Here is a 22,381-nt window from a genome sequence, read left to right on the forward strand (position 1 = left end):
GAATATCATGTCTGCATGTTCTGCAGTGGCCCTGATCACATTGTAGTCAATGCAGTGTTTGGCACAGTGGTACACAGGCAGTTACTGTAAATCTCCTAAGACTATGGAGGGTGTTTATAAAATAGAAGCAAATCTGAAAGAAATAGCATCTTAGCAAGGACTTGTTTTCACATCACCAAACATTCAGTCCTATTTGTGCCAACTAGTTGTATCCGAAAAGCATCTCAAAGATGGAAGAGTGTTCATTAGATCACCATTGCAGTAGCCTGAACTATATAGGATGTCCTGCTAAGGACTGGACCAATCAGACAGCTTCCAAAGCTTTGGGACACCTTCCACACACCCTAGCCACTGTACAACTTGATGGGAATAATATAAATACAGTAGCTAGGTTGCCAAAAATCTTAGAACTTTAGCATTTATCAAGGATGGGCATTTAATTACCCCACTGGGGATTATCTTCCACAACTGTATAATTTTGAAGAAAAGTGTCATTCTTTTGTGAATACGTAGAGTCTACTGGCTTTTATTACCACATATTTACATAGGTTTCCCTGTGGGGAAATCCTTGGTAATAAACTGATTCTAGGAAGAAAACTTTTATGTTTTAGTCAAAATTGATAGCTATGGGCAATATCTTCTGTTTTTTATTAAGATTTTTACCTTGAAACACATGTTTATTCATGACTGTTTTATTTAACTTCTTATTATTTACTGGTTCTGTTGAAAGGAAAAAAAATAATCTTGGCTTCCTTTAGAAGAATATGTTGCCCAGTAATATTTTTTGTGAAGAAAAAAAATTGACTTTTCTGTTTGAACTAGTATCTGATACCTATAGCTACTGGTTTTGAGGGGTGTTAAGTTTTTTTACTTCCAAATTTTGTTTTGAGATAAAAAAAACATTGTATACAATAATTCACTGCAAAGTATCATGTTTTGTGAGGAAAATGTTTAAACTTTTATGTGAGATATAAATTCTTCCAGTTTAAAGGGTTGCCATTAAGAAATTTTAACTCATATCTCACAAATCACAGCTGCTGTTCATGATTATTTCACCTAACCATTTTAATGCCAGTTTTGGGATAAAGTTGATTTTGTTTTTTTCTTTTTTCATTAATTCACTGCAGAGGGTCACTTTTTGCAAGGAAAAGGTCTGACTTTTTGTTAAAATATGTAGCCACAGGCTAAGACTACTGGTTCTGAGAGTTGTCATTATAAAATTTGGCTTAGAACGTAATGGATTATTAAGAATTGTTATACCTAACCTCTGCTGAAATACCAGTTCTAGTAAAAAGCCGTTTTTGACTTCCTGTAATGAAATTCACTGCAAGTAATTTTTTGGGGGGAGGAAAATACTTTTCTGTCAAAACTAATTGCTAAGGTCTAGAGCTAGTGTGTTTGGTGTAGTCACTTTACATTTTAACATCAGACTTCGTTTTAGTCATGAGGTATGACAGACTCTTTGAGATTCTTCTATCCATGTTTTAGACTTCTTTACTGGCTAGGACAGGGACTGGGGTATCAGCAACTTGTTTTTTTACTTCTCTGAACCGAAAGAAATAAAAACTTATTTTAGAGGTTTTGGCTGTCCAGCTTTTGTGTTGTCTTAGCTGCTGGTGACCTTTTTGAGTTCATTTAACCACTAAAGTCCCTATGGTGTGAAGAACCTCTAAGGACAGGGAGGTAGGCATATCCTTTGTGGTCATTTGGTTGCCCACACCAGGTAAAGGAAATCTAGTGTCAGTATCAAGCAAGAGAGAAGATATGTTTCTGCTTTCCAACCTTTAGGAATTTCCTTTCTAGGGTGTGGATCATCCTGTTAGCTACCCTTTTTCTAGGAATACTTCCAGGAAAAGTAAACATTTTTGTTCCTCCTGAGTCTTATAAGAATGATTGGCTGGGCTTGGTTATAAATTACTTAAAGCATTTTAGTTTTTAGATATGGAAGGTTTCACTCTGTTTAGGAGAAAACTGTTTTGTCTCTTTCAGAACCACTGGTACCTCCTACAGTCTAATACATTATATGCTGAGCTCATTTCCACATAGCTCAGCAATGTTTGGTGAAAATGCCATCTAAGAAAGAGCGATTTTGCTGGAATTCTGTATCAGATAGGACTGCTAAGTACTTTTTATGGTTCTGCACTTGTGATTTTTCATCTGCATTATTGACTATGCTTTATTGTTCAAACTTGCACTTTTTTGACCTTTTTGTAATGTCAAGTTAGAGCAGATTTGGTTACACTCTAGTGAAAGTAGAGAGGACATGAGTCATTTTTTGACCAAGGATTACTTAAAGGGAGGAAAGGTGTGTTGTTTGTGATTGTCCAGAAGGCCCTTAGCTTTGTTTTTTTTTACCTTTATCTGCTTCCATAAAGTCACCATGTTTGACCGATACAACAACAGCAGTTAGCAGTGCCCTGTACTGACTTTTCCCTATAAAACCTCAACTGAAATGTCCCCAGTATTTAGTTACACATAGAGCAACTTGGTTTATGACCTAAAGAGCACCACCCCATGAATTTAGTTTTTGAGCCATTCTATTCTTCTACCTGTTTTCTTTGCAGATCCAAAAAAGTAAGGGAGAAAGAATTTTACAAACACTGGATGTCCAGTGGCAACTCAGATGCCACTTTGCAGAGTAAAAACATTCAGGAACTTTATACAGCTGTTTATTTGCTATGAAGGTAAGACAAAGAGACTAATGCCACCTAAATAGGTTCATAGGTAGGTACTAGGCTATCTGCCCGAGGGCATTTATAAGCTTAGCCAGAGTGTGTTGGTTTTCGCCACCCCATTGATTAATTAACTGATCCTCTGTCAAGCAGAGCCAGTGAAGTGATCCCAGGGATGTATTTTCTGTTACCCATCCACTCGTCAAGGTTTCTCTTGAAGAGTGTTAGTGAGGGGCTCTGCCTGATGTAATTTGGAATTTTGTTCCAAAGCATGAAGAGTCTCTGTGACAGGAATCTATCCCTCCAGCATGTTCTATTTATTGTTGTGGCAAGGTTTTGCTCACTAGAGCACGTGGCTCGCATTGACTTGGATTTCTTTAGGTGGAGCATGTCCATCAACTCTGAGTTGGACATGGCTTTGTAAGTCAGGCAGAGATCACCTCTGAGTAAGTGATATGCCACTGAGTATAGCCGGAGTTTTTTCATTCGGGCTGCATAGGACATATGTTTGAGAGCAGGTAATTCTCTTGGTGAGGTATTTTTGTGGTCTTTCCAGCTGTTGGAGGTGTCTTGTGAGGTACATCCCAAATGGGGCATTGTACTCTATGATGGGTCTAATGAGTGACGAGTAGAGAGGCACTATAACCTCTTTATTTCTAGATGCGAACCCTTTAGTAATTAGATGGGCCACATAGAAGGATTTCCTAACTACTTTGGCAATATGATTGTCAAAGGAGAGATTATTATCTACCTGGGTCCCCAGATCTCTTATTACCTCTTCTGTATTAAGGGGGCTGCCACCTATGTGGTAATTTGTGGGTGTTTTGTTTTTCCCAAATGGGATGACTATGCATTTTTTGGCATTTAGCTTGAGGCCATGACTTTGACACCAGGTGTCCATCTCAGTAAGGCCCTTTGGAGGATGTCCGTGTCAGCCGGAGAGTCAATTATGGCTCCCAGTTTGCAGTCATTAGCGAACTCGGTTAGCCATAGTCCTCCTGTGTTTGCCTGTACTTCTGAGAAGTACATGCCAAACAGTAGGGGTCCCAGGACCAAGCCTTGTGGGACACCACTTGTGACTGATTTAGAGTCGGACCTGAAGCCCGCTATTCTTACCGTGTGAGTTCTGTCTGTAAGTCAGTTGGCAACCCATCTCGTGACATAGGGGTTTATGTTCAGGCTGGTGAGTTTTTCTGTAATACCTGAGTGGAGAATAGTGTCGAAAGCCTTGGCGAGGTCAAGGTAGGCTCTGTGAACCACCTTTCCCTCTTCTATGGCCTTGGTGACTGTCTCGAAGAAATCAACCAGGTTTAGTAGGCATGATCTGCCCTTAACAAAGCGGAACTGGGTTGGGTCAAGTGTTTAGAAGTTCCCAATGTCTTTGTTAATGAGTTCCATGATGATGCACTCCATAGCCTTGTAGACCAGACTAGTCAGGCTTATGGGGCGATAGTTACCAGGGTCAGTTGTGGCCCCTCCTTTGTGGAGAGGAATAACCGTTGCTGTGCACCATTCTAAGGGCACATAGCATGTGGAGAGGCTGAGGCTTGAACAGCGTGTTTAGGTGGGGGGTTAGTTCGTTCTGTAGTTTGTGCAAGATGCAGCCTGCGACACCATCTGGTCCCATTGATGCTGTGTTTTTGGCTTTTGAAAAGGCTGTTTTCACCTGTGCGTCTGTGATTTTTTGGGGCACTACACTTTTCTGGTATTGTTGTGGGTCCTTTTGGAGGTGAGAGGGTGGTGAAGTTTGCACTGACTCTATCTGCCAGGATGTTGGCAATATCAGTAGGTTCAGTATATTTTGTGCTATTTTGCACTAGCTGCGAGTTGCCACTTAGATTCTTAACATAGCTAAAGAAGGCTTTATGGTTATCTTTTGAATCTTTGGCTATTTTTCTTTTGAAGTTAGCCTTGGATGATTTCATGAGGGACCTCAGTTTCTTACTGATACTGATCAGGGATGTCTTTCCTTCTTGGGATTTGCTTTTTTTCTGAACTAGTTTCCTCCTTCTATTGTATAGCCTGTTTATTGCAGGGGTCCACCAAACTGGTTTCCTTCTCTTAGAAGAGTGAGTCTTGGTTTTGCTAGGGATGGCATGATCCATGCAGCCTTGTAGGTGCTCATAGAGTGCATTTGTAAAGGTTTCTGCATCTTGGGCAGTGTTATCCTTTAGCATGGCGGCTGTGAAACTTACCACCTCTGTCTTAAGTAAGGTGAAGTTTGCTTTAGAAAAGTTTTTTACTGTGGTTTCCTTAGTTAGGGGTGGTGGTGGGGTGTGGACATCCAGAGAGATTAGTTTATGGTCTGATCTAACCAGTGACGGGTTGACCTCCGGTGTGAACACCTGTTGCCCATGTTGGTGATGACCAGGTCCAATATGTTTTCACCTCTGGTAGGGGAGTTTACCAGCTGATCCAGGGTGTTTGAGTTGATGAATTCCAGGAACTGCTGGGCCTGGGAATTTGTACTCGAGTAGTTTTTCCAGTGAATGGTAGGGTAATTGAAATTGCCCAATATCAGGGTGTTTGGTAGGACCTTCATGTTTTCCAGTGTCTCCAGAAAGGTGGAGTGGTGGTCCTGGGTCATGGAGGGTGATCTGTAGCAGGCCACAATTTGCACTGCAGATTTGCCCGATGTTAGTTGCACTTGAATGATCTCAGAGGTATCATGCTGCGCCACTAACCTGGAGGTGTAGGTATCCTTGATGAATATGGATACACCCCCTCCTTTTGTGTTTCAGTCCGTGTTCTGTGGCTGAAACGTGTGGTATGATTTGTAGCTCGGTAGTGCTGGGCTGCTCTCTGGAGCCTTGAACCAGGTTTCAGTTACTGCACAGATGTCGACATTCTCCATACTGAGGAGTGCTTCGAGCGTGTGCATTTTGAGATTTAAACTCCTGGTGTTGAGTAGCATAACCCTCAGTTTTTTATTAATTGTGCTGTTTATGGAGGTGGGTTTGACTTTTGAGCCTTGCCTAAAAAAGACACTATGGGGGCAGCAAGAGCCTTGGCCAGTATTCGAAAGCCTAGGGGTGACAGGTGCAAGCCATCTCTTGCGAAGCAATGCAGCTTGTCGAGCATGTCATCCCAGGCTGACAGACACTGGATCCCCTTTGAATGACAGCAGAAGCTTAGCCAGTTGTTGAAATTGATCATTTTTTCCTTATACTGAAATAGATAATTTCTTATAGTTGTTTCATGTTATTTCTTGTTGCTACACTCACCATAACAATGCATTTCCAGGTAGGGTCAGGGCTCATTTTGCCAGGGCTTTGTCTACTTCTGTGGCTTTTGGAAAGGGGAAATATTGTAGATGCAGTGTCTTGGTTTTCTGTGTATACCTTTACCATGCACTATAAATTTGATTACTTGGCCCTTTAGATGTAGCTCAGGTTGTGAGGATACTAAACTCTGATCCTTCTTTCTCTTCCCTTCTTATTAAGCTCTGGCATTTGTTCCCTATAGTTTAGGCTACTGCAACAGTTATCTAATGATGAACATAGTGCAGTTGTGTTAGTAGACTTACCATAACAGGAGATGTTTGAATACATCACTGTGTAGTAGCCAGTCCCTCCCTTCACCCCCTCTTAGTTACTGTGTTTTGCCAGTGTGTGGGATTTTCCCCATTTTTATGCCTACTTGGCAGGGCTCTAGCCTCTCTATTTTGAGGTAAGAAAGCTCTGAGATATTGGCACCTAGCCACTGTATTTATACTGCTGTCCTTGAGTTGAACAATTACTAGAGTGAGTGGAAGGTGCCCTAAAGCTTTGGGAGCTAACCTGTTGCTCTGATCTTTGGCAGAACATCCATTATAGCTTTGGCTACTAAGATATTTTGGTAAGTTTACTTACACCATACCTCTCAACTGTCCAGATTTTCACAGAATGTCCAGATTTTGGTCTGTTCCTCATAAAAATTGTGCTTTTCTGGCAAATCATTGAGGACTGAATTCCCTAAATAATGACAGGAATTTGAGTTGTAGACGTCATAGCCTTTAGTAAATATACGCTAATTCAAAACCTGTTATTTTATCAAGATTCTAAGATAATAAAAGCAATATTTAAAAACTGTCCCTATTTTTAGGCAATTGTTCCCCCAGAATTTTTGTCTTTGTCCAAATTTCTTGCAAAAACACATTGAGAGCTATGACTTACACAACTGTACTTTCTCAGCTTCTGTTCCTTTATCTTTCATGCATAACCCAATGGTGCACAACTGCTTTAATTCATACTCATATTAGCATTTTATACTCTTGCTGACAACTCAGAATTGTCACTGTTAGAGTATGCTTATACAGATCTACTTTGAAACATCAGCACTCATACAGCCGAATGTCATTTTTCTGAGATGAAAATCGTGAAAACTGAAATACCCAAAAGGCACAGTTTTCCCAGGTTAAGTAAACACTTGCCTAACATCCCTTTTACTCCACTGTATTGCGATCTCAGAGTTGGTATATATATAGTTGGGGGGGTGTAAACCCCCCTCACCTAGGTAGGTTTTACTTACGTCAGTTCGTGTTTCTTGTAAGTTTGGGCAAGTGTTTACTTTCCCTGGGAAAACTTTACCATTTGGTATTTCAGTTTTTGTGATTTTCATTTCAGGAAAATGACATTTGGTTTTCTGGGACTCGATATTTCAAAGTAGATCCCCTTATACACACCACTTCTCTGCCGCCAAATGGCCATCATTTCATCTATGTTAACAAGCATTCTGTTATCATAAAAATACTATGCATATTTATAAAACATCGTCACTATTCATATAACCCTCAGTACTTTCCCAGTCTGATTCCCATTCTGCCAATTAAAATGTATTTGTTTAAACATACTTTCCAACAACTTGTTTCCTGTTGCATATCTAATAGCAGTACAGTCCAAACTACAATTTTGAATTAATTTCCTTTTCAGTTTTACTTATTGATTGTTCCTAGCTACCTTTCCTACATGATCAGATATTCTATACTGTTTTGCTATTTAATCTACCCATGGTGTGCCATTCAAAAATGTAATGCAAGTGTACAACTTGATATTCATTGTTGTCTTTTTTTTCACCTGATTTAACATGTGGGTTGTTGAATCCAACTGGATCCAACCTCGGTGCCTTATACCAAAGCTTTGGATCTGAGACCTCTGACTCCTCCCCCACCCACAGTTCCACTCTCCTGCCTGAATTACCTGAGATCTTATTTGCCGCAAGACTAAATCAGATGTGTGGACCGAGAGCTCCATCATTTTTCGTGATAAGTGACAACATTTTCCTCCCGTTTGAGAATTTTGATGTTAATTGTTAGGTTTTTAGTAGTTCAAGGTTAGATTAGGTTGATTTTCAAATATTTTCTTGTGTGTGTTGTTAAATACAGTAGTAATATAGCTAGTTAGTTTAGTAAAATAGTTGCTTGGATAACTTGTATTTAGGATTTATAAACATCTTTATTGTTATTTCTTATTCTAATGTCAACAGGTTTTATAAAGTGTTCCTCCTGCTTAAAATACTCCCTCAAGACTCATACTTGCAGTGTGTCTAGTGTTTGGGGCCTTCCCTTTGCAGGATTCATGCTCCAATGGTGCTGCAATCAGCACCACAGCTCTCCAGAGGAGAGAAAAACTTATATTAAAATACCTTCTTCTCCTGAAGACAGGCTCCAAAATGTTTTCAGACCCAAAGGCAGCCACCTCTTTCCCCTTCTTCTGAGAAAAAAACAAAGAAAGGGAAAGATCAAAAGAAAAAGAGAGAGAAAAGGACAGAGACAAAGTAAAACAAAAATCTAAAGAAAAGAGGCCCAAGGATCACTTAGATAAGGCTATGAAAAGATCTCCCAATCCCACAGCTATGCGTGTCTGGCTCCTAAAGGTTTGAGACTGTCAGATGCTACTGTTCTTAGGATCCAGACTCCCTCACCAAAGACTTCTTTTATACTGGAGCCCATCAGCCACAGGCTACATTCACTAAAACTACAAAAATCACCTTTGACACCTGCTTCATTAGCCTTGCCCAGAGATCTGTTCAATATGCTAGGATCCTCATTGAGTTCGACTTCGACCGAATAGTGTGGTTTTTGAAGACTCAAATTCAGCTGGGAGTCCTTCTGTTTCCATCTTCAAGGAAAGGACTGAGATCAGCCCATCTGTTCACCTCCCTATGCCATTTCCATTCTTGGAGCCGGTGTATGTCAGATCCACCCTTCCCACTGTACCAGCTATGGAGTCAGTAGCCCTGGAGACTTCGGTTTCAACATCTTCCCTTACTCACTCCACTTTGATGCATGAAGGTCAAGAAGAGTCCCAGAGCCAAAGCATCAGTGTCAGAGCTTTGACGGTGGAGTTGACCCCGAGGTTTTGGAGCCATCCCTACTGCTTGAGGCTTTGACATTTGACAGCTTGATTCTGAGGTCCTCCTCAGAGCCTTCAGCCCTTGAAATCAAGAGGGCTTCAGCTTCTGCTAACTGAGCTGGTTCTTCTTCAGTTCCATTGGCTGAGTTGGCTTTCAAGCTGTGGAGAGGGCCTTGGCTGGACCAAGATGACTGGTATGTGCTCAAAGTTCAGATGCAGAGAGACTCCCTCTGAAAATGGCTCCTACTTCTTCATATTCTGGTAGACAGGGTTAGATGGATCCTTTAATCTTTGAGAGTACTCGGCATTTGAGTCCCACATGCAGTTCCAAGACACATTCTCCAGAAGAGGACTTGTAAGATGAAGTATATTGACTCTCCTCCTGAGTCTGTCACAAAAGACACTGACTTAGAAAAGGGAGAAAGTTCCCCAACCCTCCCCCCCAAAGACATCTCCCCCCCTAAAGACATCTCCCCCCCTGAAGACATCTCCCCCAGAGACATCCTCTTCTGAGTTTGTGTTTCTCAAAACCTTTGGGTCTGACTCCTCAATATCCTGGTGGTCCCCCCTCTTGATACCTTAGTTGACCGCTTTACTCAGAAAGCCTGGAAGGAGTCTGATGTGGCAGAATCCATTCCAAAGAAACTAGACAGAATTTTAGCTGCCACAGAGAATGATGGCGCACATATTTCTTTCACTGTAGAAGCATTTAAGAATGAGGAAGAATTTTACCAGGGCTGGGATACTAACTAATGATTTTTTTCTTTGGTTACTAGCTGCTCGGTACCTCTTTTCAACTTGCTGGTTTGGACGATATAGGTTTCCTACCATTCCAACCTTCAGATTTACTGAGATTTTGCCCCAAAGAAAGAAAGAGAACAATGGGATAAGGTCCCCCTGTAGATGCCTTAGTGGTAGCAGTAGCCACAAAAAAGGAACTGTCCAAAAGAGAGGTCATATGTCCATCCCCCTAACAGAGAGTCTAGGGCACTGGACAGACTAAGGATATGGATTTATGCTTCAGCTACTTTTTCCTTTTGTGTGCTAAACTACAGTCTTACCCAACATGTTTCCAGAGGGATTTAATTAAGGAACTCTCAAATTCCTTGGTGGGTAACCATCAGATATAAAAAAAAAAAAACTGTGGATACCCAGTTGTCTACCCTACAAAAAATTCAAATATTCCCATGAGACTGATATTTAATGCAGCAGACGACACAGCCCAAGCAATTGGTACAGGTATTACTATGTAATATCATGGCTAGATGTGGCTCTTTGAATTTGCATAAAGGTTTAAGACTTTCTTCATAAATGCCCTCCACAATACCTCCACTTAATTTGGACCAAAAGTCAAGGATTTACTTACCAAGAGTGAGCTGGGTGGTAAGACCTTGTCTGCTGTTGGAATCCATTTTTCAACTCCTCAGAAATCCTTCTCCAGGAATTAAACAGGGGAACAAAAATGTGGTTCAAAATAATCTCAAGGTTTTCACCAGGGCACTTTTGGGGATAGGCAGCCTAGAGGCAGCGGCAACTCCATGGGACATTGACCAAAAGGCAGAAGTGGTCCAGAAAGCCAAGATTTCAGTGGACCATTCACTGAGACATCTTATCAGCATCCTTGAATGCTTGCCCACCTGCTACACTATGGAGGCAGTAAGGGGAAGCTTCTCCTTATACCCTTTAGCCTTCCAAAATATAACTTCCAGTTCTTTGGTGCTATGGATCATTATCAGAGGTTATTCAACACCCTGTTTGGAAACCACAAAGACAAAACAAAAGTTTCTCATACCTCCGCCCAATCAGTTGGAATCCACAGCAATAGAAGTTTAAAGGTTGCTGTACAAAACAGTCATCCAACCGGTCACCCAAGACCAACTAGTATCCAGAGTCTATTCAAGGTTCTTTTTAGACCGAAAAAGATAGGGGACCTACAACCAATTTTGGATCCTGGCAATCTGACTCAATTTGTAAACAAACAAAATTCCAGATGGTCACGGTAGAGTCCATTCTACCTCTGCTGAGAAAACAATTGGATGTGCTCTATCGATCTCAAAGATGCCTACTATCATAAGATACAGCAGCAAAGCAGGAGACTCCTCCTTTTCTGGCTGGGAGCCAATTATTATCAATTCAAAGTGCTGCCTTTTGGGCACACCACAGATGCCTAAGTGTTCACCAAGATAGTGGCAGCTGTGACAGCCTATCTCAGGCAACAAGGGATCCAAGTATTCCCATATCTTCTAACTGCTACCTCAAGGAATATGCTTCTAATACATCGGTTATTCCTGTTACAACTGACAACTCATGTGGGCATCGCTATAAACACCAACAAAAATAAGGTACCTCCTACTCAATACATATAATTCACAGGTTGCCACATAGGCACTGGACATCAGACAGCAAAACATCCTCAGCACAAGTCAAATCAATTGGATCTGTAGCTCTCCAGGTGCTAAATCATCCCATAATTCAGGCACGATTGGTATTACACCTCTTAGGTCTAATGCCTTCCTCCATAGTTATGGTTCTTTTAGCTGGATATCACATGAGAGTTTTGCAGTGGATGCTAGCTGTACAGTGGTCACAAAAACTTCATCCCCTCCACTACAGGGTAGGAATCATGCAGGTCTGTAGGGACCAAATTCTGTGGTGAATTTCATCTGATTCAGTAACTCAGTGCAAACTCTTCCATCCTTCAATACCCAGAGCCACAGTAACCACGTTCACTTCCATTCTTGGGTAGGAGGGACATTTCAAAGTCAGAACAATCCAAGGAACATGGTGTATGACAGTGGCCAATCTTCACATCAATGTATTGAAGTTCTCCATATGTTGCAGGCAATTTGGTATCATCTACCCAAAGATGTGATTGCCGCACACTCAGACAACGTGTCAGTGTTTTGGTACATCATTAAACAAGGTGGAACCCAATCATAACCTCTTTTTTGAGAAGCAATGAGAATCTGGCAGTGGTTATCTTTAAACCACTTTCTAGTAGCAATGCACATGCCTGGGATGTCCAACATCCTAGCAGACAAACTGAGCAGAACTGTACTAATGTCTCACAAGTCACCTCTCAACAAAACAGTGCCAATGGAAATTTTCAGCCACTGGGGCCAACCTTAATGCATCCTTTTTGTTTCTTACCTAAATAAGAAATGCAGAAGTTACTTTGCCCTCATCCCTCCATATGGAAAGTCACTGAGAGATACTCTAGTCCAGTATTGGCCCCCAGGTCTCCTTTACACCTTTTCACCCATCCCTGTTATCACCAAGTTCATTCAGAAAGCAATGGACTGCAAGACCAGGGTAATCCTCATTACTCCCTTCTGGCTTCAGCAGGTATGGTTCCCCTTTCTTTGGCCTCACCTAGTTCATCTACCATGGGTTCTGTATCCATTCCCCGATGATCTCACACACCCATATGGGCTACCTCTACCGGACCTCAAGACCCTAAAGCTAACCACATGGTTTCTCCAATTCTAGCAAATGCCAAAGATGCCAGGCTTTCTTCCCCAAGAGTCTATATCATATCTTCCTCTCAAAAAAATTAACTAAACAGACTTACAAGAGCAAATGGAAGCATTCTCCATCTGGGCCTTTTCTGTGGGAGTAGACCCTTTTTCAACACCTCTTCCAAAAAAGTTTGGAATTTCTTGCAGAACTTTTCATGGCTGGGTCGTTATTCCAGAATTAAAGTGCAAGTAGCAGGCATTCCAGGCTTCCTCATATGGCTCACTAGTGCTTCCACTGCTTCCCTCAAAGTATCAGAAGCCTTTCTTAGAGGAGCCTTTTTATAGAGACCAACAGCTAAGCATCCATTCCCTCCCTGGGGTGTCACCATCTTACTTCAGTCTTTAACCCAAAAACCCTTCAAATCAGCAGTATCTGTCGATATGAATTCTCTTTCATGGAAGACTATTTTTCTGGTTGCCGTTACATCTGCTAAATGTGTATCAGACCTACAGGCACTCTCTTGCAAATCTTCCTTCATTATATTTCATAAAAACTTAGTGTCATTGACAATAAACCCTTCCTTCCTTCCTAAAGTAGCTTCTGAATCTAACTTGAACCAGCAGATTGATTTGCCAGTTTTCTTCCCCAATTTTACAAAAAAGGAGAAAGTACAGTTGTGTACACTTACCATAAATGTAGATGTTCGGGTGTATTCACTGTTGCAGTCATCACATTTGGGTTATCCCTGCCAGGGTAGCCCTTGGCCAGCCCGAATACCAAAGACATAGTATTTCTGCGTCGGTTGCTGTCACTTGAGGACTGACGTCAGGTCGTCAGTGGTGTAAAGTAAGGCAGCCGATGCCACTACATCAGTTTTTCTTGCCCTAACCTGTCAGGAGACCACAATGTAGGAGGCCATGTTCTGGTGGAAGAACCCCACCAGTGAAAAATAAATACCAATATGTCCCTTGTAAGGAAAGGAGAACAACAAAGAAGAATGTTAATAAAAGGAGAAGAAGAAAAAAAGGGGGATGAATGGAGGGAAACCAGGACTGCAACAGTGAATACACTCCAACATCTACATTTATGGTAAGTGTACACAACTGTACTATGTTCTTCGTGTTTCACTGCTGCAGTCATCACATTTGGGTAGATTCCCAAAGCTGAGGAAATGGGTGGAGGCAGTCAAAGAAGCTAGAGGCTGGCTAGGATGCCCTGCAAGACTGCAGAGGCAAACCCTGCCCTGGATTTGGAGAAGAGAGGCAAGTGGTAATGCTTGGTGAAAATGTGAATGGATGTCCAGGTGGCAGCCTCCAGGATGTCCCTGGTGGGGACTCCTCTGAGGAAAGCTGCAGAGGTGGAGGCTGCTCTGGTGGAGTGTGTCCTGACCCCCTTGGGGGGTGGCTTACCATGCTGTTTGCAGCACAAATGGATGCAGTGTGATATTCATTTGGAAATGGAGTACTTGGAGATGGATTTGCCTTCTGCCCCTGTAGCAAAGCTAACCAGCAATTGATCAGACTTTCTGAAGGATTTAGTCCTGTTCACATAGTATCTGAGCTGTCTGTGCACATCTAGAGAGTGAAGAATCTTTTCCCCCTTGTTCTAGGGATTAGGAAAGAAGGTGGGCAAATGAATGGATTGGTTGAGAGCCACACTGGACATCACCTTGGGCATGAAAGATGGGTTAGTTCTGAAGGATACCCGGTCTGCATGGAAGATGATGAAGGGTTCCACAGCCATGACTGCTTGCAGCTCAGAGACTCTTCTGGCTGAAGTGATGGCCAGAAGAAAGGCTGTCTTCAAGGAGAGAAATTATAGCTCTGCAGAAGAAGCTGGTTCAAAAGGAGGCAGGGTGAGCTTTTCCAAGACAAAGTTAAGGTCCCAAGCCAGTGTTGATGCCCTTCTGGGGTGCCTCAAGTTGCTAGCCCCTCTGAGGAACTGTTTGATCAAACTGTGTGAGAAAAGTGGCTGCCCAGTGCGCAAATGAGCAGAAATAGCAGAGGTATGAATTTTTATAGAGAAAAAAGAGAGACCACTGTGTAGTAGGTCAGCTAAGTAATACAGGATGAGAGGGATGGAGGCTGTGCCGTATTGGCCCCCTTAGCCTGGATCAAGGTGCAGAACCTTTTCCATTTATCTGCATAAGACTTTCTGGTGCTAGGGCGTCTGGCCTCATGGATAACATCCAGAACCTTTTTACTGAGGATGTCAGATTGGTTCTGGGTTAGGGAATAAGCCAAGCTGCCAAATTAAGTGTCTGCAATTGGGGATGCGTGAATTCCCCTTCCCTCTTGGTTAGGAGGTTTGGAATCTGAGGAAAATGCCATGGAGGCAGCAGGGACGGGCTGTGCATTAAGGGGTACCAGTGCTGTCGGGGCCAGTCTGGAGCTATAAGAATGGTCCTTGGGTTTTCCTCCCTTATTTTGAGTAGTACCCTGGGGATGAGAGGAAGGGGAGGAAAGGCATAGATTGAGAAGTTGATCCAGGGGAAGTACAGGGCATCCACTATCCAAGCCATGCAGTGATGCTCCCTGGTGCAGTATTTGCTGAGCTGATGGTTGGTGTGGGAGGCAAAGAGGTTGACCTTTGGGGTTCCCCATTTCTGAGTTATCAGGGTGAAGGTACTTCTGTTGAGCTGCCACTCATTTGGGTCTGGAAGGTTTCTGCTTAATTGGTCTGCCAGGGAGTTGAGAGAGCCTGGTAGGTATTGTGCTAATAGATGTAGTTGCATGAAAGAGGCTGTGAGCCAAGGGTCATGGTCAGCCTGCACAGAGGGTAGAAGTGAGTCTCTCCTGAATTGTTGATGTACCACATCACAGTGGTGTTGTCTGTTTTGATCAGGAGAACCCTTGGAGAGAGAAGGGGTTTGAAAGCTATCAAGACATGCTGCACAGCCATCATCTCTTTTTGAATGATGTGCAGGAGGATTTGTTGTGGGCTCCACTGACCCTGTATGCACCTGCTGTCCAGATGTGCATCCCAAGTGTAGAATGATGCATCTGTGGTGAGGGTCTGGGCGGTGGGGTGTGGGGAGAAGGGCAGTCCTTTGTTGTGGGGGTATGCTGTTGCCCACCAAAGAAATTCCTTTCTGAGGCAAGGAATTATAGGTAGAAGAGTTTCCATGTCTTGAGAGTGTTGACAACAAAAGCTCTTTAGGTACAACTGAAGCTTCCTCATATGCAGCCTGGCATTTGGAATGAGGAGAATGCAAGAGGCCATGAACCCCAGAGCTTGAAGGATTTACCTTGAGAAAAGCTGGGGCCTGGTGACCAGTTGAGAGAAGTAGGCTGACAGGAAAATGTGTTTCTCTGGTGTAAGGTATGCCATCTGGGATGCTGTGTCCAGACTTGCTCCCAGGAAGATTATCCTTTGGGTGGGCACCTGTTTTGATTTCTTTTCATTGATTGTGTACCCTAGGGAGGTTAGTAGGCTCTTTACAAAGGCCAGGTGCTTGAGCAGCTTTTCCTGGCTGTCTGCCTGAATAAGGCAGTCGTCTAAGTAGGGGTAAATTTGAATATTTTTTTGTCTGCAAAAGGCAATGGCCGGAGCCAGGTATTTTGTGAAAACTCTGGGAGCAGTAGATAAGCCAAAGGTAAGTGCAGAGAACTGAAAGTGTTAAGATCCTGCCCTGAAGCAGAGATATTTTCTGCATGATTCCCTGATAGGAATGTGGAGGTAGGCCTCTTTTAAATCAGGTCTACTTTATTTACACGAAAGCTTAAAATAGCGAATGCATATGCATCGAACCGAGAAACCATCGAAACACAATAAAAACGGAACTACCCAACAAACATGACATGTAACACTATAGGCAAGGGGCAAGCCCCCTTGCACCCCCCACACCTCCCGCTACTTAAATATACCAACTTCGAATTGCACTGTTTACAGTTTTCGACGGTTCGCACTTTCGATGCATATGGTTCGATGCATATGCATTTGCTATTTTAAGCTTTCATGTAAATAAAGTAGACCCTTTACATCCAGGGTGGCTAGCCAGGCATCCTTGGAGAGCATGGGTAGCAGCTGCTGGAAGGCGAGCATTTCGAATTTTGGGATCACCAGGAAGGTGGTTAGAATGGATAGATCGAGGATGGGGTGCCAGGTGCCCTCTTTTCTGGGCACCAGAAAAAGTCTGGAGTAGAAGCTTTGGCCTATCTGTTCTGCAGGAACATGCTCTACTGCCCTCAAAGAGAGCAGGGAATGGATTTGCTTTTGAGCCTCTGCCCACTAATTTGGTGGTAGATCTGGAAACCCTTTTGGGGTTGGAAGGGTGTGGAAGGAGAATCTGTATCCCTGAGACACAATGTTCAGAACCCATTGGTCCTTGGTAATAGTGGCCCTGGTGTTTGAGTGAAAGGAGAGTTTTCCTCCTAGGGGCAAGTGAAGGTGGGCAGAGGGGAGGTTGGGAGGAGGTGAGTCATTGTAAGTTCTTACCATAAGGGGGTGGCTTATAACTCCCTAGTTTTGAAGTGGAGGTAGTCCACTGCTTAGATCTCTGCATTCCCTGGAGCAGCTGTCTGGGGGGGGGGGGGTCTGCTTCCACGGGGCCTAGGCTGGGCCTGTTTACTTGGAGCAGGAAAGGACCAGTGCTTGGAGGAACAATGCCTGCTGGACCTGGAGGAAATCTTTAACTGTTTGCAAAGATTTTGCTTTTTCTTCCATCTTTTTTAAGACCTATTCTGCCTTAGTGCCAAATAAGCAAGGAGGCATCCAACAATTTAGATTTGACATGGTCTGGCAGGGGTTGTTCCTTAAGCCATGCATATTTTCTAATGACAGATCCACTGACTGCTGCCCTGCAAGAAGCTTCTACTGTATCAAAACCACAGTCCAAAGTTTGCTTAGTTACTTGACTTGCAGAATGCATTAAGTCTTGTAAATCTTTAGATTCTGCCCAAGCAGGAAAGGAAGACATTTTTTTGTTTAAGGAGTTCCAAGGTATGTTGCTGACATTTAAGCGTATGGAATTGGCAATTTAGTGCCCTGACAGCAAGAGTAGCTGAGGTGTATACCTTTTTACCCCATCTTTCCAATGCTCGGGAATCCCTGCTCTGAGAGGGTGGGATTTTTAGCAGAGGTTGCTTTAATCCCTTTAGGCCCTTGAGAAATGACCTCAGGGTCAGTTGTAGGATTTTTAAAAATATATGTGTGTGAGTCAGGGACTCTATAGTACCTGTCTGGTTTTCTGGGAGCAGGAGCTAGGGGATCATGAGCCAAGCTGGATTCAAGGAAAACATTATCCACCACATCCATGGCTGGGGAGATGGCCAAGGGTCTGTGTTGCGAAAGGTCTAGGAATTCCCTGAGTCTCTTTTTAGACTGAGGTTAGTCCTGACTCTCCTATTGGAAATGCTCCCTTAAAGTATGCAGGGTTTCTCCAAAGGAAAAATCCTCTGGGGGAGAGGCTGAAGGAATGGATTCCTCTGCATCAGAATCCTCATAAGTGGAGAGGGATTGCATGTCTTCATAGTCAGATGCATCAGATTCCTCTGACTCTTGTTCAGACAAAACTACTGGGGACAGATTTCTTTTCCTTTTTGAGGGGGTAGCTTGGCTTCCCCTAATCAGCATGATAAGGTCTTCCACCATTTTAAGCATTTGAGACTGAGGCAAGGTAGCAGGTGCCTGAGAGTGGGTAGTCGGTTTTTTGGGTGTGGTTCGAACCCAGGGCCTAAGGAACTCGGTTGTTTTCGAAAGAACGGTAGTCACAAAAGAAGATGTTGGTTTGTGTCAAAATTCGGTGGTGCAAAGGACTTCCTCAGAAGCCGGTGCCTGCTCAGCAGCTCTGGACCCATCCAAGGTAGAAATGACTGCAGGATCCTTCGATGAAGAAGGGTTTTGGGGCATACCGGACTCCGAAAGGGTCTTGGTAGCAGCCTGCGAATCAACTGGAGTGGGCATCAGGGTCTGCGAAAGCACCTCATTGAGTACCAGAGGACTGATGACTAGCTTAACGAAAGCGTCATCAGTAGGTTTGGACCTGTGCGGTCTGTCTCTGGCTTTATCTTTATGTTTTTTCAGAAGATCTGCTGTTGAATGGCTTACCGAAGCCATATCGGAATTCGAGGAAAGTAAACAAAAATATCTGGCTACAATAAGGGCCAGACGACAGCTAGTTCTGGTGTTAAACAAAGCACAGAAGTGACAACGGGGGACTTCGTGGTCTGGGCCTAGACAAGTGATGCAGTAAGAGTGGAAGTCTTGGTGTGGTATTGGCTTTCTACAGGCAAGACAATTATTAACTTTTTCTGACATCAGTTAGTGCAATAAAAAAGAATCCCCAACGGGGTACTTAGCTTTAGAAGACTTCAACTTCAATTCGGAAATGAAACCTCAGGAAGCAGCCATCTGGCACTCGTGCGAACTGCTTCTGCTTCCATGGCAAGAAAGACTGATGTAATAGCGTTGGCTGCCTTACTTTATACCACTGACACCTGACATCAGTCCTCAAGCTACAGCAACCGACACAGAAATACTAAGTCTCTGGTATTTGGGTCGGCCAAGGGCTACCCTGGCAGGGATAACCCGAATGTGATGACTGCAACAGTGAAACACGAAGAACATCATACGTTACACATGTTAGATGTACATAGACAACTCAGGTTCTGTCTCTAAGACTATCAGAAAGTCAGATAAACTGTTTATATTCTTCTCCAAGAAAAACTAGGACAATCAGCGTCTAAGGTAACTCCCTCAAGATGGTTAGCAGATTGCATTTAATTTGTCTATGATTCACAAGGTATGCCTTTACAATTAAAGCCTAAAGCACATTCTACCAGAGCAATGGCAACCTCAACAGCATTTTCAAAATGGGTGCCTATCAGTGACGTATTCACCACTGAAACCTGGCCCTCAACTCATACCTTTGTATCTCACTACAAGTTAGATGTGCAGTCCAGGATTAGCACATCTTTTGGCTTTGCCATACTCAGGAATGTCCTTTACTGAGACCACCCAGGTCCCTGCCAGCTAGCTTGAGAATCTGTTCCACATGTTGAATCAAACAAAAAAGACAACATCAGATACAAAAGTTATGTACTTTCCATAACGATAGATTTTGTTGTCTTCTTTTTATCTGTTTCAACTCCCCTCTCTCCTTCCCTCTTCCAAATTGCCATTGTACTTCTAGGGCTTAGTCTGATCTCCTTTGGCCCTGTCTGACTCCTTAGATCTTCTACATTATATAGTGCTTATTACATTTTCCCTCCTTGCCCATATATACATATATATGTATATAGTGTGGCATTTTTGTTAGTCACATACCTCTCAACCTGGAAACATCAAAAATCTGGACAAGGCCCATGAAAACTAGGTACAAATATGTACGCTGATTAACATCTAATTTGCATACATAATTATGTAACCCCACCCACTCCAATGGAATTGTGGGATACCAACTTTCAAACGCAAATTGAAGAACAGACAACCAAAACATGGCACCAGAGTCCCCCCTCAGGCCTGTTTTTAATAGTAACTCTAAAGCAACCAGAAACTGCAGTTACCCGGCATCTACCAATCCCCATGGGTGCTGGTTAACTGATAGTTTACTGTATTAATCTCAGAGTAATCTCTTTATAGTTTGTTCCAGTGAATCTTTTTACTTCTATTCTGTATGGGTGCAGCTATATATTTTAGTTGGATTTTTTATCTTTTCTCTGTTTCCTGATCTTAGAAGTGATAGGTTAGAATGGAAAATTATGTTACATTTCTGAAAAAAAAATAATGAAGGTAACTTTAAAAAAACTACCATATCTTGAAGGAGACAATACAAGCTCTTCTCATGACATGTAGACCATCTCAAACCATTAACTCCAACATCCATCTTGTAGAATAGCAAGCATAGATGGGACATTTGTGATTATTTAACAGCTTTAAAATGGATAAAAAATGCAAGCATCATGTTGTATAAGATCTTGAAATATATCAAAGCAACTCAATGCAAGAATTAGTTTTATCTAAATGTTAAGTATGAGAGATTTAGTGAAACTGTGACGTGTGTGACATGTGTACTTCTTTGTGACTTTTAAGACACTCATTCTTTTGAATAATTAGTTGTACAACAAGTCAGATGGTGTATAATTCAGCTGCCTGGAAAGCTCCTATTACTCAATTAAGTAATTTAAAGAAACTGAGTTGACCATACCTCTCAACCTCTTAGCTCAAGAGATTTGGACAAAGGCACAAATAATGGGGGGGGGGGGGGTTCATATAGGAACAGATTTTAAATATTGCTATTATAAACTTAGAAAGATGATATAATAAAAGGTTTTGCATTAGCAAGCCCTTTCTGAAGGAGGGGAAGCTCAAATGTCTGTCATTATTTAATGACTACTGTCCTAAATAATTTGCAGAAAAACACAAATTATTTGAGAAACAAAGCAAAAATATCAGGCAAAAATGTACGCGTTCTGCAAAAAATCTGGGCAGTTATGAGGTAGTTGACTTTGACATGCATTTGCCATTTCTAGCTTTTGCTGTGGTCCTATGCATACAAAGTATTTCAAATACACTACTGCCAGCAAGCTGTAGATAGTATTCCATTTTTGTTGTCAGTCATCTCATACCTGATGAATAAAGATGCAAAACTATTTAAATGACTGCACACATAGTTTGTGTAGTCAGTGACCTCTTAATTCTCTATGATTTCCAGTTTAAGGGTATGACATGAGTTTTAATCATACTTCATTAAAAATCACACAATGTTTTTTTATTTATTAGCTTTTATTTACTATTTATTTAGGCATCTGTTACCCAGACAAGCTGACTGGACACAAGTGTCCCTTAGCAGAGTTAGCACAGGAGTACTGTCTCCTCAAAGAGTCACAGAACAGGCAAATTGAGATAGAAGGAATCAAACCTTGTGCCCTCTGTGTAAAGGAAGTAGTTTGTTAACCATTCAGAACTTTAATCCTCTGTGCTAACTACCAGCGACTTCCCCTGTACCAAGTAAAGTTTGCATCAATTAGCAAATCTTAAGAGCTATTTTTACATGCTTAAATAAAGGAGCACAGAGCACAATAGCACATTCCCCCGTACCAAGTAAAGTTTGCATCAATTATCAAATCTTAAGAGCTATTTTTACATGCTTAAATAAAGGAGCACAGAGCACAATAGCACAGTCAGGTGAGAGAAGGTTTGATCTCCACTCTGATCAACCTGGTGAAGGCAATAATTTAAAGAGCTTCCTTCATTATGCTCTGGACGCTTTCTATTCCTTTACTGTCTGATGAACACACACACACACACACACACACACACACACACACACACACTCACACACTCACAGACACAGACACAGACACACACACACACACACACACACACACACACACACACACACACACACACACACACACACACACACCCTGTTTCTTGCCTGCCTGAATCCAAGCTCTTCGGCCTGCCAGCTTGCTGCCATTAATCCCGGCCAGCGAAACTTTGCTGCCATTACTCCTGGCGAACTGCTCTTCTGTCCATTACTCCTGGCGAATTGCTTTTCTGTTCGTCAGCCCGTTAATCCCAGCCTGGTGAACTGTTGCTGCCATTAATCCCGGCTCTAACTGCTCAGCTTCCTTGCCGCCATTAATCCCAGCTCTAACTGCTTGAATTCCCGCCGTTTCAGCCAGCTGGAAATGATGATGTGAGCTCCTTGAGCTCAATTCCGACTGGCTGGTAGCTTGGCGGAGCTGACGTCATTGCGCACATGATGATGTCAGCTCCGACAGCGCGAAAATTTCAAAAATGCAAAGAAAAATCGGAAATGAAGGGGTGCCACTCGGGAATCGTGGCATCCCTTCATTTGGACCCCAAAACTCGGTAAAAAATGAGTAATTCGGAAAGGTTGGGAGGTCTGGTTAGTCAGTAAGCTCAATCTAAGATAATTCAGGCAGGAGAGGGGAATTGTAGGCAGGGGAG

General features: G+C 42.6%; 1 protein-coding gene across 2 annotated transcripts in view; it reads left to right on the top strand.

Annotated features, from left to right (window-relative positions):
• The window catches only part of SLIT1 (slit guidance ligand 1), a 3,022,655-nt gene that overhangs the window by 2,175,198 nt on the left and 825,076 nt on the right, over positions 1-22,381 (top strand). The gene's annotated exons all lie outside the window — the stretch shown is intronic.

The sequence above is a fragment of the Protopterus annectens genome, chromosome 14.part0 (assembly GCF_019279795.1).
Source record: "Protopterus annectens isolate FY-2018-M chromosome 14.part0, PAN1.0, whole genome shotgun sequence".
In the NCBI taxonomy this organism is placed as follows: domain Eukaryota; kingdom Metazoa; phylum Chordata; order Ceratodontiformes; family Protopteridae; genus Protopterus; species Protopterus annectens.